The following is a 26634-nucleotide window of genomic DNA, read 5'->3' on the forward strand; positions in this document are numbered from 1 at the left end:
CTCCCCTTTTTTTGGAAGCAGTTGGAACATGCTGGCTAAAAAACAACATTTTGAAGCCAATCACTTTACCCCAACTGATCACACTTGTGTCATATCTCAAATATCTGAAACTGCAAAGGTGCAGTATTACAATGGAAAATGACAGACAACTTCATCTGCAGATATTCCTACTTATATTCTTTTTTTTTCCTTATTTAAATGCATCTTAAAATTCTCTAAGGAAAAGTACAAAGACAGAAACTATCCAATGAACCTTGCAACAGTCTGGCAGCAGCAGTCATCCAGTCAACAAAAATGTATGTTAAAGCTTTTCTCTAAAATTCTATTGGTAAATATGGAATAAGTTTTCTATTGTTATTTTGAGAAACTTTAGAATAAATGGCAGCATAAAATTGTGGCATTGAAAGCAAATATTAACTAAAATCAGGCTCTGATCAGGATTTATACTTATGTTTACTTTTTTTACTGTAGGAATGGAAGTCACTTACAGTGTGCCTAATAAAATCTTCCCACATTGCTTCCTCAGAAATTTATTATTACCATGTGGCAAATGTACCCTTCACCCTGCAAATAATTCCTAAAATCTCAGGCAGTTAATGAGTATGCAAATATTCTGGATCAGTATGGGTAAGGGATATGGTGGTTCCAAGTTTCACATGAGATTAGCAATTTTTAATGATTAATTCAGCAAGGGAATGTCATCTGAAATCCTTAAAAATATTTGTCTTGCATCCTTTTCCCGCAAATCTTAAGTATCTTCTTGCAATATTTTAATTTCTCTTGCACTGGACTGGAATATGGCAGGAAGTCCAAATTCAATAGGAATTTTGAATTCAGGGAGAAGTATAACATTTACTAGTTTGGCCTAGATTGGTGTGCAGTACCAGTCTCCTTCACTCGTACTTCAGATTACCAGAGTATGCTGTTATATGTCTGTACAGTCATGTGGAAGGAGAGGCCTGTAATCCTTTGGAATTCTCCTAATTCTTCATTTCTGTCTAATTTCCCACAGCGAAGGTGAGATGCACCTTATTCACAGTAATTATTAACCTCTTCAACTTTCCTAAAAGATCCCTAGAAAAGTAATTACAAAACTTCATCCTTCCTCTTTTTCTGGAATCCTGTTATTGTACTATAGATGGTTATTTACCCAATAATGACTGTCAAATCTTCTGGAAGAATATTTTTGATTGATAAACTTTCCCTTCTCTCCCCCCCCCCCCCACCCCACCCCGACAAAAAAAAAAAAATAATCAAAAACTACCAGTGCTTTGCTTTTATTTTTCAATTGTATCATCTTCCCAAAAGGATTTTCCCTAGAACACAGGACAATCACATAACAATGTATTTAATGCATTGCTTGTAGGCCTGCTAAGGTTTCAATTGGTATTAGCAGAAATTAAAGCTCAACCTCAGAAAACAATTAATTAGACTAAGTGAAATGCATCCATGACCTTGGAAGACTCCATGTGTGCTAAAAAAATATTTGATATATTTAGGTTCTTGGCAGGCTAGAGTTTAGGGGCATGGAAACAGAGTAACTTCCTTGCCCAGAAAGGTTTAAATTTCTGATACTGTTTTGCTTTCCCATAAGTTATTATAAACATCCTAATTTGGTGTTTTATTGGAACTCTGTTTTTAAAACTACTTTCTTAAAGGCAGGAGAAAGAAAAAAAAAAAGAAAAGAAGACATGAATATGGGAAAAGAAAATATGATGATTGCTGTAAATGCTTTGAGTAACATTTGTCCAGAAGGACCTGTGCATTGTAATTGCGTTTGTCAGTTTGGATCATTTTATTGATCATCTGGCAATGAAAGCTGGAAAACAGATTGACATTTTGTTTCTTGGCCCCTGCCTGTTTCTCATATAGAGATTATTAGCTGGCTATTTTGGGACTGAGAAAGACGTTAGCTCTGTATAAATAAAAAGACTCATTGTGGCTTGGTGAGGAGGGATTTTGCTTTGAGTCCTTGTTCCTAAAATCTCAAATCTACCAAACCAGTAACATGGGCTGGTTTACAGGATCATCTGTACCTCAAAGCAAACTTCATTTCCATTGTTGTCCATGAGATGTTTTCTTTAAGATGACTGGACTCTAGCAAACCTCTCCTAACCTCCTACTGCAGGCTCTGCAGTTGCATATTCTTTTAATTTAGCATTTCTGATTCATGTGAAGAGCTTCTCTTTTGTTGGAGAAAATTGGAAGCAAATTCCCTGCCTTTCTGAAGACTCATCTAGATAAGTTGCTGCCTAAACATTATTAATTGTTACATTTTGCATAAATGATCTAGCATAGCTGGCTTTTCAAACAGTGCACATTTTAGGGTTGTATTCGGGATTTAATATTCAGCAGAATGAGTCCCAGATGGGAAAATTTTATTGCATGTTTTTGCCTTGAATTTTTTCTTTTGTTTTGTATATTAACTTAGTAGAATTGTTCTTATTTTGTTTCTTTTCCTCCTGTCTGGATGAAGCTGGCAGATGAGAATTGCATACATAAATAAGGTTTGTATAATGGGTGCTATCAGATGAGAGAAGGTGACTCCAGTTTTGTGTGTACTATGATGGTAGCAATGTACAAGCCAGAAAATCCATTGAAAACACAAATCTGATGCAGGGCTAAATATTTAAATTTGGAAAAGTGTTCTGTGCAAGAAAACAAAGGGACACAGCAAAAATTTGGCATAAACTTTAACTCAGCTAACTAGTTTTTCCATACAGTTGAGAAATAAGATGATGAGAACGATTCAATTAACAAAATTGTCAATGCACATTGTTATTTGTGAGGTGGACCTGAGATGGACAGAGATGCATTGTAAGTGTGATGCAAGTACAGTTTTAACTGATAAAAGCACCTTTGAGATGCTTTTAAAATGGAACATGAAAACTTGTGTCCTAGAACTCCAGTTTTAAGTGCAAACGTTATCACTTCTGCTGCAAATTTTTAGCCCGTCTGATGAATAATCTTTATACTTTACTCACTGGATAAAAAGTAGAGCATGTAATCGTGACTTGCCATTATGGATGGCTGTTACATATGCACAGGAAGGATAATAACATTTTAGTATCTTTTAGTCCTGAAGCATAAAATCTTAAAATATAACAATAGTAATAATGTAAATCTTAAAAACCATGAGAATTCTCAAAAGTTCCAATGGAGATACCTACAACTATTTCTACACAAGTATGCTATTTGAGTTAAAGTTCTTATCTCCCAGACTGCCCAATTAAAGCCAAAACTAGAAAAAACACGAAGATTGTGGCAAGATCATTTTTCTGCTGTTGCTAGACAAAGCTTGTGCTTGAAAATGGTTGTGCTCCAAAAATGAAGTCTGGCATGGATCTCACCTCTACTTTAGGCTGAGAGGTAGAACTCTCCACTGCTTCAGTATGCCAAGGATTTTAGTGCTGGTTTTCACCTCCTCAAAGGCAGAAGTATAAATCTTAGAGCTTGAGGAGCCCAACCCAGGAAACTTTTTATTGCTATGTTAAATTTGCTACTTCTGCCCTGCTGCTTTCATAGGTCACAGAGCTGTGGAAATCAGGGAAATGGGAAGTTAACTGGTGGGACGGGGGCACACACATCCCATAACCACCAAGCCATATGTAGCTGCAGAGAACTGCATCTAGCTACTTTGAAATATTTCAGAATACTTCTAAAAAATAATTTCATGCTGTCCCAGGGGTATGCAATACTGGAATACTGGCAACATAAATATGTTGTGTTATGAAAGAGTGGCCAAGCCATCTGTGTTAGAATTTTTTTTAAAAAAACAGATATCACCAGATCTTAAAAAAAAAAACAACAAAGCAAACAAATGACTTTCTTATATGGTACATGCCTTCTTTATAAAATTTTAACAATCTAGTTGGAATAATTAAGTTTTAGCTACTAATATCTCCTCATTTAATAATTTAGATTTTAGCTAGCAGCTTTCACCTCTGTTTGGCGTGAAATCATTCACATTAAATAAATCTCTGGGCAAAGGATCTGCCAAAGCTATAGAATAGAATATACAAAGCAGTTTCAGGAGCAGAAGATTGATGGAAGCTTTGTTTTCCTCCTTTGTGAGTACCTCCAATATCCTTCTGTGTCCCCTAAATCCTACCTAGACAGCAGGGGCCATGTTTGTGTGGTGCAAGTGGAGCAGTCAAACAAAACAAAACTGAATCTCTGCCACTGTAGGTTTTCCCCACAGTATGGGCAGTAGCTTAAATCTGCTTTCCTAGCCCTGGTTTCACTAACTCTCTGGGAACTTGAAAATATTGTGAGGCCTCAATTACTTTAACAAATTTGGGCTAAATTTGGCCAACAGTGGTTGTAGGATGCTAGACCAATGAACAAGCAACTTCAGCAAAAAGTTTTATTTCCCAGAGGGCGGTAATGCTGAAAGACAGTAAACAACTTGTTCTTGCCCAAAGTGGGTTCAAAGCAGTTGTTGCTCTGAAAGGGATGGAAGCAGATTTAACACAAACACAACTTCTGTGATAGACCAGTGAAGCATTTGACACGTGTGGCCTAGAAATTCTGAGATAATAAAACTGAAAAATGATGAGGCACAGATGCTAGTGAAAATTCTGTAGCTGCAGATAGCTAGATGGAAGACTGAAACCATCCTGAGTCACAAGAGCTGTTTCAGAAATTGAGTTTGTGGGCAGTGAAGTAGTAATTCAAAAAGATGAAAGGAGGTGTGTCAAAATACCTTGTCAGAGTCAGTAATGGCGTCAAGGTCTGTAAGTGGACAAAGGACATCAATACCTGAAAAGGTATTGGAAAAACCTATCTGCTCCCTTTATGTGGGGAGCAAGCTTAAGCACCAATGTTAGAGAAGGTTTTCAGAGCCTTTTTTCACTATGTTGTTTTTTGGAACTAAGAATGTTTGAAGTGTAGAATAATAGGCTTTCTAAAGCCAGTTGAAACATGATGTGGCACAAAGCAGATGTTCAGCTTCTTATTTTCTGTGGTATGTGGCCATCAACTCATCTTTGCCCACTTCTCCTACAAGCCGTGCACCAGTCCCCCTGTGGTGCTTTCCAAGTCAAATCATCAAATCCTTACTTTCCTTTGTCTGATTTGTTTCTGCCTTACTGCCCTTGTCAGCCACTGTCAAAAGGCAGTTATTCACTGTTGTTTGCTGCTCTCTCTTAAAACAGCCCTAATATATCCTCTCTAAACTTACTATCCAATAGTTTTACGTGCAATCTGCTGCCCCCCCTTTTTTTTTATTTTAACATTACCCACCTTCTTTTCTCTTGTTTTTTACTTCAGTTGTGAAAGGATTTTTGGACAGGGTTTGGCTTTATTACATTTAATAACTTCTTAGCACCTGGCATTAGAGAACTCTGAGTTAGGATCTGTGGATGTAATTGTAATACTCATAAATAAATATTCTGAAGTAGCTAAAGGGCTGAGGTAAAATCTCAGTCAGTTTTAGAGTTGAGAGCTCTGAATCACATGCACGTGATTACTCTGTAGGTACCTGAATGTACTGTGGTAAAGGTTTTGGGTTTCTTTTCCCTGTTCAAGCCTCATTTGTAGCGACAGTCGCTCGTGGGATACAAGCAAATTCTGTGGACTTCATTGGGAATTATTCCTACTCTGCAAGTGGAGAGCGGAGCCCATGACTGGACTGAAGCCAGCGTTCTTTAAAAGTTCACATGCCTTCTATTTGCTCTCTAATTTGGACTCTTTCTGACCAAACAAAGGGAGGGGGGAAGGAATGAAAAATAGTAGCATCTGTGTCAGTAAAAAATTCTAAGGGTTAACACAACATGATGTAAACTGTTTCATCTGTTCTTCCTACTTGCCCATTTTAATCAGAAATGAGTAAGTAGAGCTTATATGCGCTGAACTTGAGGAATGCTAATGGGATGTCTGCATCACGTTGTACCCAGAGTACTTATGCCAGAATAGGAGAGCCTTTAATTCTCTTAATTCTCTGAGGCAAGAAAAGCTTTTGGAAGAGTTACTTTAAATTTAAACTCTCATTCTAACGTTAGGCAGCCTGTTGGATCTCCGAGTTAAAAATTGCTTCAGCTTTAGTTACTAGAGCCAGATGTAACATTGACCTTAAATGGTAAAAGCTCCCAAGAGTGAAAGAGAGGCTGGCCCGAGGGGAAAGAGAGGAATAACTGAAGTTTTAGGTAAGTAATCTCTATAACCAGGAATAAGCTCTTTTTCAGCTGTGAAACAGAACGGAACCCTTTCTCCTCCTTAAAGGTACAGTACCTTGTTCTTGTGATACCGAGGAGCTTGTTCTTTACCTCTTCTCCCCCAGCCTCTTCAAATTCTACCTCTTTGTCAGATTTTAGCTGCTTAAAAACTGGGTGTAGTCAATGCAACCTCGTTCTGCTTACAAACTGTGTGGGACTATACAAGAATGAAAAAGCAAAAGCTGTGTTAATTATACTGAGACTTGATTAATAAATGTATGTAGTCAGTAATTCAAGGCAACCTGATTCACAGATACTGTCATCTGTACTGTGCTAACCAAGACAGAGTCTTAGGAGCAATCCATGTAATAGAGAAACAGATAAGTCACAGATTGCTCTTTTTCTTTTTTTTAAATGGTATTACTTTCCTTCCCTCATGCTTTTAACAGTGCTGGAGTGGTTCATGTTGGTGGACTACCTACTTGTCTGGCACTTATCTTTTAAAGAGGCATTTCCAGAGCCATCTTTTATTCTGTGTTTGAGTTTAGTCCTGTTAGATGTGAATCAATACCACAAAGTTGTGTTTAATTGGAATGCTGTGCAGAGAAAAATATCTTCAAATGTTAAAACATATTTCCTTTAGTACAGAAAAATCTCATTATTTGCTTCTCCTGATATTTTGGTTTTCAGGTTTATTTGTGTTATTTGGTAGGTATCCTGCACTAAAGTGTATTTAATTTCCTTGACAAATTAAAACACATTTTTGTCTTAGTAATGTGTATGTTAAGGTCTTCTTTTGCTCCAGACAGCAGAATGTAAACAACATGAAAGAATGAGGTCAGTGCAAGGAAGTGATAGCTGAAATTGAAGACTTAGGTTTTTGTTACTAAATCACATTACTAACAATTTGTGTTAGTGAGTTGATTTTTCAAATCTGCATAGCATGGCTTCACCTGGTGAAGAATTCTCTGCAAACAGTAGTGAATTTCCATCTCTGCAGAGTGATTAGAGCATAGTTTTTAGCTTCTGCCATACAGAGATTGGGTGAATTTAGAGTTCTGAGTGTAGACAGTGTTCTTGTGAGTGCTGACAGTTACTACATTTATATTTCATATGGTAGGTGTTGTGTACACTTCAATGAAAGTTTTCTTCATCCAGCTTCAAGAGACTGTGATAAATGAATCCTACTTGTTAAAGCATTTCAGATCTTTTTGCAAAACTTGTAATAGTTTTCCTTTTATTTTTCTCTGGACTATCTTTAGTGAACAGCCTAGTACTCTTAGGTTAAGCTTCTAAACATGATCTTCATGTTTTAAATCAACAATAATATCCCAAATCAACGATTGTACCACACTTGGAGCTTAATAATCTAATGATGCAACTCACAGAAATCTAAGTTTATTAGAACAGTGGAAATCAAGAATCAGTCCAGTGTCTGAAATGTTGAATACTGAGGGTCCTCACTTATACAATGTTCTTGTATTTCTGGCCTCCAAAGACCCTTGTTCTGATCTGTTGGTCTTGCATGTGTTACTTTGCTTGTGATGTTTTATGCAACCCTTCAACTTGTGCAAGGATGTATAAGTTTAGATGGTATTCTAGGAGGTAGAATAACTTATTTTTAACCTTGTGAAAAGGTTGGGATAACTAATCTGTGTCTAGCTCCTCCAAATCTGAGCCAAGTATATATTTCTAATGTATGATATAGCACTTCTATTGTGTTGTGTTCTAGCACAACAACTCTTGTTCTTATTTCACACAATTCTTTTTTATTTTGTAACTTAGAATATATAATAAAGTACCTATGCGTAAATTTATCTTTAATAATGGTACCATGATGACAAAAGTGTGATTTAATACAAGAAAGTACAAGTTGCTTATTTGTGCATGGTGAAAATTGTGTTAACATCAACACTGACAAGTACTTGGGATTTTCATTGTAGAAACTTTTAGAAATCCATCTGCTTCACATTCTTCTGGATTAAGTTATAAATTGTCTGTGAGCATGAAACATGTATGCCTCCCTACCTCCTATCTTTTTATATGTCAGGGTCTGTTTTAATAGCTATAGTCCTATTTATCTGGCACCAAAACATTGGAAATTAGGAATTATCTAGCAGCCAGATTCAAAACTCCATTGTTTAGCCTCAGCCTCTTCCATCCTCCTTTCAATCAGTCTGCTTCTTGACATTTTTTAAGGATAATTTTATGTCAAATTATTATTTAAAAAGTTATTTAGGACAGAGTATAGCAAGTGAGGTATAGGGAGTTGGACCTGGGAGAGACAGATGTGAAAGCTTCTCCTTTCATGGGTTGTATGTGTATGTTCCTCACATGGAGTTCTCCTTCCTCATCTCTTTGCTGTTCTTAGAGAAGTGTGTAAGTCCAGGAAAAAGAAGGATAAAATGACTTGTGAGTGGAAGGGGAAAGAAAATCCCTGCTGTTTCAAGGTTTGTGAGCTATTTAAAGATCTGGGGAATTTGTGGGCAGAGATACATTTTCTTGCTGTCCTAACTTGCAGCCTTCCTGTAAACTAAGCAGAACAATTTCCTTTTGATGTGCTCTGTCTGTGCTTCCTTTGAAAAATGGGTCAAAGAGATGTTTTGGATCTCAGTATCATTGACAGAAAGGAAATCTGAGTGGGTGATGGATCTCTGTAAGGTTCTAAACTAGTGACTCAGGGCATGAATTACTACTTATGTACATGTGTAGAGCTGTGGTGGAGAGCTAAGGCTCTGACTATTATGGTAGCGCTTTGAAATAATAACTCATTTCCCCTCCCTGGAAAGTAGGTCCTAAGGATTCTGAAAAGGAGAGGGGGATTTGTTATTTAGAGCAAGTGGACTTGTAACCTCAGGTTTTGATGGAGAGCTTCAGCTCTAATAGCATCCCCGGATTTAATCCTCTGATCTAAGTAGGTAGATATAATGGGGGTTTTGCTTTATATTTCTGTTCCTTTAGGTTAGTTTCAGTGTGTCTATCATTAATTTTACAATCTCAAAAAACAAATTGAGAATTAAATTTTACTTAAGAATTGCCAAATTTATTAATTATCTAAAAGACTGAAACAACAAAACCAAGAACAAAGACCACATACCTCCATTTCATAGCTGACATCAAGAATGCCTTACCATGTGCTAGAACTTTCACCTATCCTTAAAATATGCAAAACACAAAATCTTTAGGTATCACAAGTAATTAGGGACCCGTGGTATTGTACACATTTCTGGGTTTGGACTAGTAAATCCTGTAGAATATGATCTTTCCTTATGCTAACAGGGACTGCTGGGAGAGGGAAGGATGAGACGAGCAGGGATGGAAGCAGGCAAACCTACCAGCTAACATATGTCAAGTGAATATGTACACTTGGAAGTCTTTTCCCCAGCTAAAACATATTCTGTTGTGATTGCACAGACATACTTTAGAGTCACTGCTGTCTCCTAATTTATGTGTAAATATGCCTGGTAATTGTCCAAAGAGAGTTGCAGTCTCATGGCTATGAAATACAGCCCACTGGATTAGTTACTGGGATTTCTGCAAAGAGAAAAGGGGTTAAAAAGTTGATATAACAAACCGTGGTGCTGGGGAAAGTTTTTCTGTAGGAGCTGCACACTTTTCTTACCCACTGTAATATTTTGCATCCTGAAAATTAACCCGTGATAGAAATTCTGGGCTGCTGGGGCAAGTACAATAATTACTTTGGGGTGGAGACTTGCCTTCGAAGTAAAAATATTGCTCTTTATATGATTCTGCAGAATGTTTTATAAGGCTGAAGTTATACATGGGGAATTTGGCTCTGAGCCTTTTCTTTTGAAATCATCAGCAAAGTTTCCATTGACTTCAGTGTTGCCAGACTTAGTGAGCACCACAAAGGTAAAGACTGTCATTTAGGGCAATCCAAGTAGGAGAAGCAGATCTATTTTCACTCATCTTATTTTAGACTTAATTTGTACTAGCAAATTACAAAATCTGTAAAATTATGTCTTTTTCTGAAGTTTTGGACAAGAAAAATCCTCTATTTAATTTTTTAATGTTTTCCCAGTTTTCCCAGTCTCTTTTAGAAGGTAGTAGAATATAGTAAGGTCTCATATATTGAATAATGTTTCCTGTTGAAACTTCCAGGCTCGTGCTGAGCTGTGCTGTAACTGCTGAACAGAAAAATTAAAAATAAAGCATCTAGCCATAAGTTGAAGGAGAGCTTGTAGAGAGGAAGGGAAATAATTTGACAATGTATGAAAATTGCTTCCCAACTTTAGCTGCTGAATTTCCTATATTTTTCTTTATAAATAGTGAATGAAAGGTGCTGACCTCTGGGCTCATGAAAGTAGAATTACATGACTGGGGCTGAGTTGCAGTGGAAGGTGGAGTTTGTCCCAGGGGGAGGTGCTAAGTCGATGTGATGTTCTGCACATCACCTCAGACTGGAAAAGTCTTGGAAGCAAACCTACATGTTTTTTTGTGCTTTGTTTCCTTATGCCAGCAAAATTGTGCCCATGTGGACTTCCCTGAGGGCTATTGCAGTTAAGAACTTATTCCTATCCCTTGGTAGATAAAATTATCAGCATTGCTCTAAAAGCTGGTTTTAGTAAGTGCAATAGTCAGTGGAACAGACTGTTGAAACGCAAGCAGATTTATCAGAATTTTCAAGTATCTTAGGAACCTGAACCAAGATTAGGAAGGCTTGAAAACTACTCAATGCATCTAGTAAAAATATCTGTAAGGGACAGGGAGAAAGAGTTTGTGGGATATATTCTAAAACCTCAGCATGTAAAACTCAGTTTTTATCTTCATGTTGAGCTTTTGGGATCTGTTTGAAATCTCTTCTGCAGAAAACACAACATTAAAATGTCCCTTCCAAAACTCATATATTATGTGCTAATGGAATAGAGTCACTGGAGTATTAACAACCTTGTACCCTTATAAGAAGCTCTTGATATTTCTTATTGGATTACATTTTTTTTGTAAGGCTTTGGCATTTTCTGTTTGACAGATTTTAAATGTTTTTCTTAGTAAAACGGCAGACATAAACCATCTCCCTCTCTACAAAGCTGACATAAAATTGTAACGGAAGGGTGAATAACACCTAAAGATCTCCAAGAAAATCTGCCCTGGTCCTGTTTGGTGTTTCCCTGTCTAGTAATGTGTTCAGAAATTACATTTACTACCAAGTGGTGATTTTTACTGATCACTTTAGAAATGATGCTAAAATTAAGGGCCCAGAGGAAAATCACTGCACACAAGAAAAGTAGCCTGGGCTACATCAGGACGAGTGTGGCCAGCAGGTAGCGAGAGGTGATCCTGTCCCTCTACTCAGCCACACCTGGAGTGCTCTGTCCAGTTCTGGGTTGCTCAGGACAAGAGAGACAAGGAGCTACTGGAGAGGGTCCAGCAGAGGCCACAAAGGGGATGAGGGGGTCTGGAGCATCTTTCTAATTAGGAGAGGCTGCAAGAGGTGGGCCTGGTTAGATGAGAGAAGGCTGAGAGAGGATCTCATATAAATATCTCAATGATGGCTAAGAGGATGGTGCCAGACACTTTTCAGTGGTGCCCAGGGACGGGATGAGGAGCAATAGCCATAAACTAAAACACAGGAAGTTCCATGTCAACGTGAGAAGCAACTTCTTTACATCGAGGGTGTCAGAGCCCTGGGACAGGCTGTCCAGGGAGATGGTGGAGTCTCTCTGGGTACATTCAAAACCCACCTGAATGCATTCCTGTGTCACTGCTCCAGGTGACTCTGCTTTGGCAGGGAGGTTGGACTGGATGACCTCCAGAGGTCCCTTCCAGCCCTAATTATTCTGTGATCCTTATTATGAAAATGATGAGTTCTATTTCCTTAAACCATCTAGCGAGTCAAACTCGCTTCTTGTAAATCGCTGTTGCTGTTTGGGTTGTGTGGAGCTCTGCCCATGTGCATGACCCATGGGTCTGTCTCAGTGGACTTCAATTACTCCTGAGAATCTGGCTCCACTTAAAGATGATTTCCCTTTTTCTGTTGCTTAACAGGCAAAGATCAGAGTTGATGGACATTTTTTCACTTCAGAGCAGGACTTGGTAAATTTCTTGTACAGTTTTTTACAAAATGAGCAAAGATCCACCAAACTTTTCACCTAATTTTATTCTTGGGTAGTAGTTGGTGATATATTTTCTCAGAACAAAGTCTCTTAAACTCATGAAAAAAACCTTGCAGCTCACAATGTATCTTAAACTCATCTGTCAGCCTATATGATTCAGAAGTTGTGAAGCTGGGAGGTTTTTCTTCCTTTTGAAGGTGGGTACTGTACAATCATCCTGTGTACTTATCTTCTGAGCATCTGCTTGGAAAATAAAACAACGTGCCATTTTGACATCCAAGAAAGTGCTATAAAAAGTCTGTTGCTGTGTTTAAATGCCTACACTCAGTTGCTATAGCAATGAAAATATCAAAAATGATGTACGAATTGCCACAGTGCATTACCAGCCCTTTCCTGGACAGGGAGATTGTGGGACTGAGAGTGTGACAGAGGTGCTCAGTGTATTGGAGAGCAGAGTTGTCCCATAGTTGCAGGTGCCCTGTGGTGTCCCCTGAGAGCAAAATGTGTCCCAGCTGTGTGAATCCCAAACTGGCTGGGTCAAAAGGGACAGTTGCGTCCCTCCTGAATTCAGTTGCTTCTTCATGACTTGTATGTTGAATATTTGGACCAAGTTCCCATTTCTCTGCAAGACAAGCTGCTGAAAATGTTGATCTTTCTCTAAATTCCTTCAGTCCCATGATAGCAAGTGTGAAAATCAGCTTAGACTGCATCAGCCCATATAGATTTTTTCTCCCTGTAACATCCCAGTGGTCAGAGTCAAAGGTCCTTGTTCCTGAGGCAGTCATGGGAACCCTGCTATCCAAAAGGAAAGAAATTAAATAGTAGCTAATGGAGTCTTTAGCATCTCTGTGGGGCTCAAAGGCTTGAACATTCAGTTGCTTCTTGAAGAGAGCAGGAAATTCAACTTCCTTCATAAAACATAGCAAGCAGAGGAAGGCATGTTATTTTGGCAACTGTAAGTTTGGTTATGGAATTGAATTGTTTCCTCAGATATTTCTGTGCCTCATTCTCTTGTCTCCTGAGGAATGTTAGAGGAAAGACTTGGAGAAATTAAAGCCTTGTTTGAAAGCAGAATAACTGTTTCTCTTTATTTCAGTTAGCTTGAAGAATCCTCAAGGTTCAAATGACATTGGCTCAAACTGCAGAACAGTGTGCAGGTCAATTTGCATGTGGTAATCCACAACAGTCACATAATTGTTTCAAGTATTTTCTTTAACATACTCTTAGAAGTCCAGTTGAGAGGTCTGGTATCAAGAATGTATCTGTGGTAGAAATACATATTTTTAAAATTTTGTTTCAGTTGTTAGTTATTGAGTAATGGTCTTTTTCAAGAGTGTTATAAACGTGTAGATAAAGTGATTCTTAGAGGCAGCTATGATACTCTGTAGTTTGAAGGCCCACTTAAATTCTACTGTACCTCTAAGTATGTTTGGGCTTTTTTATTTTTCTAAAAAGACTGAATAAACTACTGCCATGTACATGGATCACAGTTTTTCTCAAAGTAAGTGTTGCAATGTTACATACATAGTTGCGCTCCTCTAATTTCTGGCTTGTATTTGCAATCTTAGTACAGTATTTTTATATAATGAATCTTGAGCATTCTTTGGGATTTAATTGTAATGTTTAAATTTTGGTTTTAAGTGTTGAAAAATGTGACAATTTGTAGCTTTACAGCTGCACAAACTCCAGTGACTGTGAAAGCATGTCTTTCTCAACCTCTGTGGGGATTCTTTGTTTACTTTCCTTCTCAACAGTTCCATATGGAGTACTGGACAATTACCTGAGTTTATCCTTAAACAAGAATGTCAACAGCACTGTTTGTGGGTTTGGTTTATTGGTTGGTGCTTGGTTTTGAGGGTTTTGGGTTTTTTTTTTACAGCTTTAATAGGGGAGTCCAAATGTTAGATCCATAAATATTTATTGATACTTGTTTATTAAAGTCCAGAGTAATTAAAATTCCAACGGTTATCCTTTTATGTCAAGCTGGGGAGGTGCTTCTGTCGCTGTTTCACATTGTGTGCCTGTAAAATCAGCACATCTGCACTTCATTTACAATATTCTAACTTTCACTGTTGAGAATATGTGGTCACATGAATAATGTAATTGGGGAATGGGAGAAGACAACAGAGGAGATGTGGGGAACTTAAAAACTGTAGCTTTTATTTTGCATGTTGCTGTCAAATGCTCAAAAACAAAGAAACCTGATTTCCCTTATCTGTCTATAGCACTCTCATCACAGTTGTTACCACATCAGTTTATTCTGTATTTCTAAGCTATTCTATGTAGTCTCTGTTTCAGATGCTGTACATCTGAACAGCATCTGCCAAATACAAACTTCCTGATAACTACCAGTTCCTGCATCAGCTTTTCTTGAAACTCATCACCAGCTTGTGGCAGTGCAGAAGGAAGAGGGAGACTTGGACACACAACATTAGCTACATAAGCTTTTTTCTAGAGAAAAAGTATTACATGGCAATTGTTTGGAGACGCATTTCTCTTTATATTTTTTCCACTAGCCTTCTTTAAGTGTTAGCTATGCATTTATTCTTTCCAAAATCTATTTTTGGTATTGTTTTCCTTGGACTAAAAATTATGCTGTTATTCTGGTTGTCAGCCAACTATCTTTCCCCCTTCTTCCCTGCCCTCCCTTGATTCCCTCCCAGTACCCTTTGAACTTGTCCAACTTGTTGAATTTGGCAGGAGAGGACTCCAAAAGTATTACACTCTCCTACAAGTGAAAATCAGTGCTCTGGTAAGAGAGGAGAGATGCAGCTTAGTGCTGCTAAGAGGAAAGGCTCCACTATGAGCTGAAATTATCACTGATTTTGTTTGATCTGCCAGCTGGCAACCTGGCATGTGTGAAGCTTAAAACCAGGCACAGCAAATGCTGTCTCTTGGCTCTCCAGACTGGTAGGAGACATGTAATCTTGCTGTGAGGGAGATAAGACACAAAATCATCAAAATAAAATACCCGAAGAACAGGTTTTGATAGCTCAGCTGCTTAGAAACAATCCATTTTTAAATGCAGAGAGACAAAGGTTACTAAATGGTCTGTTTGTGCACTGCTGTCTTTATTTTGGAAAAAATACATAAATGTCTGTGAAAAAGATCATAAAAGCTGCAGGCTGATAACTCCTGTGATTTCGCACCAAGTTCTAATAGTTGGTGGCAGTCCATATGTTTGTCTGCTTTCCAAAGTGCTGCAGAGCACTGTTAGTTTGTAACACACACCCTCGTCTATTTTGCAGATTTTTCCATTGAGGCCGCAATGCCTAAAAGGCAAAGATCTGAGGTTCCCGCAGTCTTTGGGAACAGGCTATAGACTCTGCTCAGCCTGCTTTTTAGGCATGTCAGTCAGGTTCATGGGAATGTTGTTAGTGGACAGGTTCTTCCCATGGCAAGTAAATGTCAGCCATCCGAGTAGAGGCAGCCATTCTAATTAGACTTTCCTTATGCAACAGATGTTTTGAAGCTCAGCCAGGGAGAATAAAGTAATACCCAGGGACAGCAGCCCTTATCTGCTTTCTGGTCATTTAAAGAAGGCAGCTGGGGCTCAGGAATCTGTTCCCTGAAAATTTCCTTGCATCTGAAGTGGCTCCTCCACCAATTATGTCCTTTTGTGCATGTTCAAGGTCACTAGCCAAGCTCTAAGGTTGATGAAACTCCAGGAGTTCCACATCATGAAGGCTGCTCACTTGGACTCACCACTTTAAGGTACCCTTTAAACACCTGTCATAAGTTTAGGGTTTGTTTGGTTTTTTAATGTATAGCAAAATAGTGGTCTCTTTCTCTGAAGATTATTCAGAATATGCAGATATTTGGTTTATGGATGAGGAGTATTTTTGTTCTTCTTTTTTTTAAATAACATTGAGTAAACCAGCAACACTAAACGGATGCTCTCAAAATGAGATATGCTGATCCTGTTAAAGAACCCCCCTTCTGTCTTCCTTCAGGTCACTTCAGAAGTTTCTAGAGATCCTTTTTGTTGAAGTAAACTTCAGTAAAAAATGGCTGAATGAGATCTCATTTGCTCTTAAGCAAACTGACTGCACACTTTGTTTCTGTTACTCACTGGTTTGTTATTCTGTGATTATTTGAAAGAAATTAACCCATGGTAACATCCTGTTTTCTTTCTTTGCCTGATCATCTGTTTGGAAGGAGTTGTTCATTTTGCTTGAACAAACAAAAAATCTCAACCTATTCTATCTAGTATTAAATTTGTTTCTTTATGTTTAAAACAGGAAGCTCCTGCTTACAGCATTCCAGCCATCATCAGCCTGCTGAATATTCATTATCCTTTCTTCACCTGTGCTGAAAGGCACCATGCTGACCATGAGAATTCCAGACCTTAAATTCCTCTGACAGGTAATAAGCTTTCTGCTTGCATTTTAAGTTTTACTTCTGTTATTTGAAATGGTTGGGCTAATTTCTCATTTGTAGGTCTCATCCTGTGCAGTGACTCCCTGTACACAGGAGAGTTGCACTGATCAGTTGCTATTCTGACCATTTTTAACATATTTCATTTTTTTTCTCTTGATTAACAAACATGTTGCCCATTTGCTAGTTTTTAAATTAAATGCTGCTTTATAAACATCTTTAATTAAACTGTTCAGTAAAAATTAGGGATGGGGCCATAGATGGGAAGATATGAAACCCTAAAATATGTTTCTAGAAGATAAAAATAATTGTTGGATTGCCTAACTAATATCTAAATAGCTGTAACTTTTTCCATAACTATCAACATTATTCCACTGAACTGAATGCTTCACCTAAATGGATGTTCATAAAACTCAGGATGTAACTGTGCATTCTTGGTGACTGGAAGTGCAATGTGCTTCCGGTATGTGACAAAAGTGAGATTTACTTCAGCAGTGCAAGAAAACAAGACAATTGCTTTTAGATGACACAAGAAGTTTTACTACAGTGAATTTAATCATTTGGACCTAGCCTGAAGCAGTATTTATTCCACAGTACCAACAGCTGATAAACAGTTCAGCTGAAGAAGCAAGACCAGTGACCAGTTTCATTTCAATGCATTGGGGAGTGATCATTTCTTCTTCAGAGGAGTAAATCTTTGCACTGTTGGCAAGTGTATATTGGAAAATGCTGAAGAATTACATTCACAGTATTTTGAATATTCTGAGGTACTTAAAATGCAAAGAAAAAAAAATCATCCTTCCCAAAATATTTGTAGGATATACTGAAAGATGTGTCATTATACAGTGAAAAACCAGATCCCTTGAAGAGGTCAGAACTAAACTGTTGTATCCCTCACTTTTTTAAGCACATGGTTCCATTGTTTTCTGCATTTGTGCTATGAAATAATGATTTAAATGGGTGAAATTTAATGTTCTAGTCAGTTAATAAGATTAAATAATGTACTAGTGCAAAATACATTCAGCATGTTTTCAATATTCAGGCCTTCCTGAGGAATGTTAACCCATCACAGTAAGGCAGCTTTGTGAGAGTAAACTGAACAAGTAACTACTGCCTGTGTTTGCAGAGTAACCTGACTAGAAAAGTTGTGTGACTTACTAATGCCTGACTTTTAAGTTGGTGTAGTTGAAGAAAGGCAAATGAAGACAGACTATGAACCTAATGAGTGACCTAAATAAAATTCTATTACTCCACCCTGCTTCAAAAAATGAAGAAAATTAAATTTTTAATGCCAAAAGCACTGATATAGTGTAATTGGTGACTGTATAGTTGAATATTCATGAAGCTCTGCAGTATGTTCACTTCAGGTACTGATTGTGATTCAGACAAGCTGTGTGATTCCAATTTGCTTTTTGCTTTACCTTGGTTCAAAAGCATGCTTGGCACATGTTTAGAATAGAAGTGGATTTTTTCTGTGTATGATAGAAAGGTGTCATTCACACAGGTTGGCAAATAAATTGTTATGGAAAGTACTGTAGTTGCCCTAGTTTTTTTATCTTCTAGATTCTGATGTTTCTGCAGAAAATAATTTCTGATTTAACTTGATAATGAGAATTTTAGAAAAAAATCATAGCTGGCTCTGACTTTAAATTTAAATATTTCCTTTAACAAAAACGGATAAATGGCATGTTCAGTTAGTAACTTTATCCTCTTTGCTCTGTAAAAATATACATTTTTTTTGTTTTCAACAAGGTTAAAAGCATAACACTTGGAGGGAACACTTAGAAAATTAATTTGTAGGTTGTCTTTAAGTGCCATGGAAATTCAAATAAACATTCTTCTAACTAAGAAACATTAGCAACAACAAAAAAGTTTGTGTTGGAAAAAATATTTACATGCCTTAGAAGCATGTTCAACACAATTCGACATCATCTTATTTGCAGAGATCAAACAGTATAATTGATATTAATTTGTATTTAGATAGATTTAAATTTTTTTTGCATACGTATAGACATTATTTATTTTGTTTATTAAGCTAGACTGGCAATCATTACTTGTTTGTAGTCAGTTATTGGGTATAAAGAAAAAATGAAGGGAAGATGTGAAAAAAGATGAGTGGAACATGCATTAAATGTTTCTAGAAAACCTAGAAACTCTAGTTCTAAGTTCTTGCTTTCTATTTCTCTCTTATTTCTTTTGATCTGTGAGGAAAAATATTGGGAAGATGATTTCCTAATTACTGCAGCCTAGGATTTGGATAGAAGAGAAGATTAATAAAGAGAATTAAGATTTTAATTCTTAAGAATTTAATTTCTTAGCCAATATAATTAAGAATTAAGAGAGGGATAGAAGCTGTCTGTCTTTAGCTTACTATTCCTTCCACTGCCCCAAGCAAATTTTTTGAAAGGTAATCTGAAGTAAGTCACTTCAGGAAAGGCCTTTATATAAAAAAGGTTAATTTTTACCTAACAAAGTTTGTCTTCCTGGGCTTTCCTGTAGTCATCTGAGAAGCGAAAGGTTTCTGCAGAATGCAATTCAGAGAGCCTAAATTAAATTCCCGATTTTAGGACAGAAACAAGTTGATTCAAAAACAAACAAAAAACTCAAACCAAACAGAAACCTTCAGGAGACAAATGGCCTTAGGCTAAAGTGAGTCCACATGAAAGGTTCCCTCTCTACGTATTCTCATACCTCTCAATCTGTTGAAGGGAAGTGGCATTGTTAATGACATAGTACTGAAGATGATGAACACAATGAAATGGGTCTAGGCATTTCTTCTTCTCTTGATCCTCTCCCACAGAGAACATCAACTTTGCTGTTACTGGTTTTGGTAGGAACACTTGAAAGAGATCTTAGTTCAGCATTTAGCAACTGTATCCAGCCATATCCAAACTGATGAATCTTAGAATGCAAACAGCAATTTCAGTGGACAACTAAAAGCAGGTATCTGCATTGTCTGTGAGACAACAATTGCTTCCTCAGCTTATCAAGTTTTGATTTCTTTATATCAACTCTAGTAACTATAATAGGACTAATGCAAAGGTAGAGTTCAGATCAGTTTAACCGAATTGACAAAGAGACACAAGCAAACTAGATAAAGTTGCATCATGGTTATCAAATCACAATGCCTAAGACAAAAGTGAGCTTGAGAGCTTCAAGGGGAAGGGGGATGCTGAGGTGAAAATTTGGCTTTTGGGTGTTGGAAGAACTGTTTCTCATGTTCCTTTACTTACCTGTACTCCCAGGATTTGATATTAGGAAGCTTTCCCTGCTTAGTCCTGTCCTGCAAGCCATACAACAGGAAGACAAGGTATGACCTGCCAAGGTTAAAGGCATAATCCTGTTGCAGCAAAGCAGCACAGGGAAAACTTGCAGGTTTAGTGGCAAACAAAATGTACAATTTGTCTCTTCAAAGTAGAGTGGAAGCTTTGACTGGAAGTTCATCTCTGTAGCGAGAGGAAGCTTTGATTGTGCTTTCTGGAAAAGAAAGTAGGTTTCTTACAAAATTTGCTAGACAAGAATTAAATGTAGTTTGTTTTGATCTTGTGCATATATGATGGAGAATCTAGCCATAGAGAATGAAAATTTAGAATGATCTATATTATCTCTGTTGTTAATGCAACCTTATTGTGGAATTTCCTTTATAGATTGAATCTACTAAGTACACAAGGGAAATAATAGTTACAGTGTGAAATAACTTTTAGAGTTTTGAAGTCATGTGGCCTTTTTCAAGTTTTTAATATCTCAATGGAAAAGGCCATCTACTATATCCTAGACCAATTTTATATTTATATTTATATTATATATATATATACATATAAAAAAAAAAATATATATATATAATATATTTATATTTATATTTATATTTTTGTTTTTTACATTTCTTTGCCTACGAAAACCTGATGCTTATACTGGCTGAGCTAGTTAGAAATATTAGAGGAAGAGAAGAGATATTTAAACCTCTATCCCAAAAAATGGATTTATTCCTACTTCTGTATATTCTGTAAGAGAAAACCAGTGGGGCTGCAAAAGCAGCTTGAGACATTTCCCCAATTTATACTATTGATTGGAGCTGAGATGATTCTCGTGTTTTTTTCTGACTCAGACGTGTATGAAGCTTTTGGACCAGGAGTGCAGGCAGCATGGTGCAGCTGAATATATGTAAGAGGGAGAGGTGTCATCTCAAAATGAAAAAGATACATTTTTGCAGTGAGAAAAATCATTCACTGAACAACCTTCCCAGGGATGTAGTAGTGTCCCTACTGCTGGAGGCTTTCAAGATACAGTTTAAGAGGATGCTCAGTAATCCCATATAGGCTCCTTTTCCCACAAGGGGCTGGGCATGTCAGTCTTTCAAGGTCCCTTTCAACCTGGGCTGTTCTGGGATTCAGTGATGATAAGTAGGAAAAGAGATGAAGAACAGCAATAATACTTTGTAATTGAGAGTTGTGTAAACCTTCATGCCAGTCTCAGCTTCTTGATTTTCTGGGAATTTCTATATTGATTTGCATGTGTGTCTTCTATTAAAAGGCTTTGAAGACAAACGGGATTTTCTTCAGAGAGCCATAAAATTGGGAATGTCCTTTAGTGTGTGTGTGAAAGCAAATATGTCTGTGTATGTAACACTGCAAAGTTTGGAAAGTGCTAGTTTACTGTAATTTCTCCTGTGAAATTCAGTTCTTTCCTATGATGCATCTGAAAGAACTGAAAACACTTCCAGTGACCTGCCCCCCAAATAACCTCTTAAAAACATCTGAAGATTGCTCATCTGCAAGAATCTAGAACGTGACAAAGCAGGGAGATGCCAGACATTCTTCAGACTGAGATATGTTTATTTCTTCATGGTAGCTGCTTAGGAATCCAGCACAGTATCTTCCTGGATCTTACTCCTGGCTGTGGTCTTAGGGTGTACTGTTTGTAGTACCTAGAAAATGTAAAAGGTCTTTTTCTCCCATTGCTTTCTTCTGTCTGTTGTTCTGTCCGTCCATTTCTTCAGCATTGCCAATTACTCATGATGAACAAAAAGCACTTTTCCTTTGTTTAGTCTCTCACAATCAGTTTCTTTCAGAAATTGAAGTTGCTTCCACCAGTGAACATAAGGGCTGCACATCCAGGTCTTGCAAACCATTCCTCTGATCTCACATGAGGATTGTGTTCATGCTACTCCAAAAGCCAAACCCTTCTTTAACACTCGCTGCTTTCAGCCATCTGCAGCTCAGGCCTTTCCAGGTCCAGGGGCTGTATGGAATTACTACTGCACCTCTCCTCTAAATGAATCTGATCACTGTTTGAACTGACTTATGTGCTTCAATTATTTTTCAGCTTCCTGTGATAACAAATTCAATTATTTAATTGTATACTGTTGTGAAGGAACTTGTTTTCTGCTCCAACAATTGCCTACTAAGTGCTTTTGGGATCCTTATCCACATGTACTATGAGGAATTGAGAGCAAATAATTAATAGGCCACTCTCTTCAGTCTATTCATCCCTTTCTAACCTGTTTCTATCCAGGTGTCTTTTTTTGCATGGAAACCATTTGCAGTTACTGACCAGTCTTTCTCCTATGAACCATTTGTTTTTATGTTGTTGGGGGTTTGTTGTTGTTCTTTTTGGTGGTGTGTGTGCTTGTTTTGTTCGGTTTTTGGGGGGTTTATTTTTGAGACGTGACTAGAACTATTTTAAAGATTTGGTCTCATATTCTATGCTGTTTCCAGCTCTTTCCTAATAATTCTTAACGTTTTTGCCTTTTTGGCTGCTGCTGAATGCTATTTTCAGATAACTAAATTACTCTGATCTCTTTCCTGACTTGTAAAATGTAATGATGAGCTCTTATTTAACTAAGTGTATTTTATATTTGTTTTTTCCTCATGTCTATCAATTTGCCTTTTTCACCTGACAGTTTATTATTCAGGTGCCAAGTATCTCATAAACTACCTTGGCTGTCTTTAGCTCTGATTTTCCCATCTCATCTTTAATCATTTGTACAGACCCAATTTTCCAGATTTTTCAGGACTGTGTTGAACATCTCAGTACTCATGGAAGTGTAATGTCTGCAGCACCCAGAACAACTTCTGTCCTTTATTTTCTTCCTTCAGTTACAGGAGGTATTTTTCTTTTGTCCTGTGGGAGCAGTTTTCTTAAGATGCTCGATATAAAATTTTGTCAAAACCTCTCCTTGAAAAATGCATGTTGCCTGTATTAAAATGCTTGTTGATTTCTGTACAGGAATTTAATGAAATAGCAAATTTTAGACTGCTGGACAGTCCTGTATTAATTTATCATTCTTGTATCTGGATCTATTTAGTAATAAAATATTACATTAATTTCTTATCTAGGACAGTTATTATCCAAAAGTTAGGAACTAAGTTGAAAGTCTTAAGTGATGATAAAATTATAAAGCAATCAGTCCTCAAATCAGAAGTTTGTTTTGTTTGGGCAGAATAACACAGCAGCTCAAAGTCAACATCAAAATATTGGAGGAGGTGTTTGGAAAGAATGAGCATCTTTCATTGTGTGTCTTTATCTCAGTCTCTTGAAGGCTTTTTACTTGCCTTCCATTACCTCAGGTAGATAATGCTCAGCCTTTTTTCTTGGCATTTGCCAGAATTTTGTCCAGAAGCACTTTGATTAACAATAAAACTTTCAAAACATTGGTATTTCAGCATTTCTTCTATTAAAGATTGTTCTTATCTATGTAGATTTATGGTATTGTTGAAATTACAATGAGTTCCTATATCTTCTTTAAAGAGACATTTTCTAAATACTTTACCTGGTTTTGTAATTTTTTATTTTGTAATATATTAGAATCACTGAATCCTTTTCATTCCATAATTCTCTACAACTGTTTTAAACTTAAAATAATGGGTTCCATTACTTTGATGCAACCTTGTTGACTTTATTTGACATAAAGAAAGAAAAGAAAGTTAAGGTAATAAATCTTAATGTATGTGACTACATACCTATTGTATACAAATTGTTTATAAGTGGGCAAATACAGGCTGCCATTTTGACTCATCATATATAAAGTTATTATATTAGCATAATTGGATACACATCACAGTTTCTTAGTAGAGTGATGACAAGAGCAGTACTGAGTTCTAGCATAGCTTATCAAGTGCAATGAAACAGGACTAAGAAATATGAATTCAGGTCAGTTTAGCTCAGCATCAAGATACGATTGCTGCTCCTTTCCCACTTTGTCTCCTTGCTCCTCTCCCAGAAAATATCAAACTGTCAGCAGTTGCAGGAGCAGGAGGTGTTATACAAACGCAGTCATTTGCACCAGAGCTGAACTGCTGGTTGTGAACTGAGGGACTGAAATGCGGTTCCATGCCTTACTCCCTGCTCTTACTGCAGACATGGAGTGCCCTGGAAAAAAAACCAGATGATTGCAGTAGGTCTGATATTTCTGTGACAAATCTTGACCCGTGGCATGTCCTGGAGTTTTTTTAAGTCTCATAGAATATGAGTAACTCTGTTCCTTTTATGCCCTTCTCACAACCCCTATTTTGATTTTGGATTTAGAGGTAAAAATGTCAAAACTGGTATGTGAAATGTAGCCCCCAAAGCATAGAATTCTCTTTCCCTGTTGAAGTAGTTCTCTGGTTTAAGCTCATCTCTTTCCTCGGGCCTCCCTGTGCACAACACTGATAAAACCATACCAAATGAGTGTGGGTTTTTTAAGATGTTGATGAGATGAGATTGTGCATAAAGCTGGTACATTATTTTTTGGATTAGCTCCTGGATATAATCAGGAATGGAATGGTGTTGGCTAAATAATTTTATCAGGGAAAGATTTTGACAAAGGACATGAGGAACATTTTGCTACATTTGGCTTGTGCTATTCCAGAAGAGCAGAGCTGTTGTTTTCCTCAAAGCTTTTTTCTGAACTGTCTAATCACCCAGAAAAATGTGGGGGTTTGGTACAGTATGTGCCAGTCAACGCATAAAAATTCTTTTCTTGTTCTGATAACTTTGATTTTTATTATTAACTTTCCTAGTCCTAGGTTTTGATAAACAATGATTGAAAATGGCAGAAATAAAGTTAGCAAACTATGTGTTTTCAGAGTGTTGTATCTTGTAGCCTTATAAAAGAAGATGAGAATTTATTTTTCTTACCATGCTTTCTAGAAGATGCAAGCCAATAAGGATAATTTCCCAATTAGAGTGCAAATTGTAAAGATCCTGAATCTAGAATTTTAACAAGCAGCCAAAATAGGCCTCATTTTCTTCCTGCTGAAAAGAGTTTAAATGTAGGAGGAATTGTGTACTTCGTTCACTTAAATCATCAAAGGTTAGCTTTCATGTTGCACATTTGGAAATGCTGGCTTCAGTCTGTTCATATGAAGAATTAAATCAGTGTTTCTTTAAATTCAGGAAGCTAGAAGTAGATGGTTAAATTCTCCTTCAGGTCCTCAGTGTTAATGCCTGGAAGACAAATAGAATGGTTGAGGTGCTTTTGAAGTGGATGGTGTAATAGAATGTTTACCTCTTTATTTTTAATGATACCTGAAAAATAAAAGGTTGAATTGTCCCTTTTTTGTTTTTTAGCATTACCGTGTGCTCCCAGTCCTGAGATTCTGTGGGTAAAGACTTCGTATGATGTAGTGGAAAGGGAGTTCTGGAGTCGGTTTGGGTTTGTTTGTTTGGGGTTTTTTTGGAACTAGCAATAATCCCTTGTCCCTCATTTTGGATTCCGATGGTGTGCAGAACTTTGAGAACACAGGAAATGGGGACTTGCTTCTCTTATCTCACAAACAACTGCTTGCTTTCATTTTCAGACCATCCTTTCTGCAAGTCAGCAAGTCTGTTCTTTCTGAAGTGATGAAGCAGTACGCTTTCTTCCTTTTCCCCACATTAAAATAAAGAGCTCAGTTTGAATTTTCTTGAAGCTACAGCATCTGTATTTCAAATGAGGATAAAAAAGGGCAATTTTTTTACCCTGTAATTTTGGCCATGGGTTCTTGATTGCAGCCACCGTGAAGTCTCCTTCTGGCCACATATAGTTCAGGCCAAGTTGCTGATTTGGGGATCTAAGAGCAGGAGAGAACCATGACACTTCTCAAGGCAGAGCTGCAGCCTGAGAGAGGCTTGCAAGTGCTACCCGAGATTGTCTCCCCCTTGAGATACTGGGTTTTTTTCAAACTAGGGACAGTAGGCAGAGCATCACTTTTCAGTGATCACGTAAAGCATCTGTGTAGCCAGTCAGTTGTAATGGTAATGTGATGCACTGCTCTACTAAAAGTTTCAGTCAGAGCTCAGCTGTCCTAAATCTTTTGATTTCAAGGCTTTGCATTGGGAGTTTGCAATAAACATCGATTCAGATTGGAAATCTGAGCTAAGTATGAAAAGCCACCATGAGGGCTGCTTGCTAAAGGGTTCATCTCAAAGTTCACCAAGTGTTTTTTATGACTGAAGTTTAACTCAGTGCTGTGGCTGTGTTATAAAATAACCTTTTAAAGGATGCAAATTAGTATTTTGCTATGTGAGATATGAGAACAGCCATGTCATGAGGACACCTGATGAAACAGTCTCTGCTAACAGCTTGTTTCTGTATGATGTGTACATTTTGGAGTATTTATTTCACCTCTGTTTTAATTACTACAACATCCTCTCTAATGCAATACCTCTGGAGCCCTCAAATTGTTAAATTAAATATGATTTGTTGGTTTAACCTCGAAATTCATAACTGCCTCAGTTAGCCCAAGTAGCAAAAGAGGCAGTGAGGAATTTGTTGCTAATTCAGCATGTGCCCCATTGGAGAGCCATCCAATCCAATTCGTTTCTAACTTGGCCAGTAAAATGCACATAGAACATCTTTACTAAATGCATCAGTAACAAGGTGATCTTTCTGTCTCTGAATGTTGTGGGTCTTAGCTTTTAAATAACAGTTTAAAAAAAAATCATCAAGATCAGGTTTCATTGAAGCTACTGAGAGTCTGCCTTTGCATAGTACATAAGTTGAATTGTGCTGTAAATATGCTGCCTCTTCCTGTCACACCTTCTAAAACTTAAATTTAAATGAAAAA

At 37.3% G+C, this 26634-nt stretch overlaps 1 protein-coding gene across 1 annotated transcript in view; it reads left to right on the forward strand.

The window, feature by feature from the left end:
* The first annotated feature begins 6173 nt into the window (after nucleotides 1-6173).
* The window catches only part of IRAG1 (inositol 1,4,5-triphosphate receptor associated 1), a 61610-nt gene continuing 41149 nt past the window's right edge, over nucleotides 6174-26634 (forward strand). The window contains exons 1-3 of the mRNA XM_066187534.1: nucleotides 6174-6222; nucleotides 15862-15943; nucleotides 16471-16594. The gene's annotated coding sequence lies outside the window, so the exon portion shown is untranslated. The remainder of the gene's footprint in view (nucleotides 6223-15861; nucleotides 15944-16470; nucleotides 16595-26634) is intronic.

Source organism: Chamaea fasciata, unplaced genomic scaffold (assembly GCF_029207755.1).
Source record: "Chamaea fasciata isolate MVZ Bird 193981 ecotype frontalis unplaced genomic scaffold, bChaFas1.0.hap1 SCAF_7, whole genome shotgun sequence".
Classification (NCBI taxonomy): Eukaryota; Metazoa; Chordata; class Aves; order Passeriformes; family Sylviidae; genus Chamaea; species Chamaea fasciata.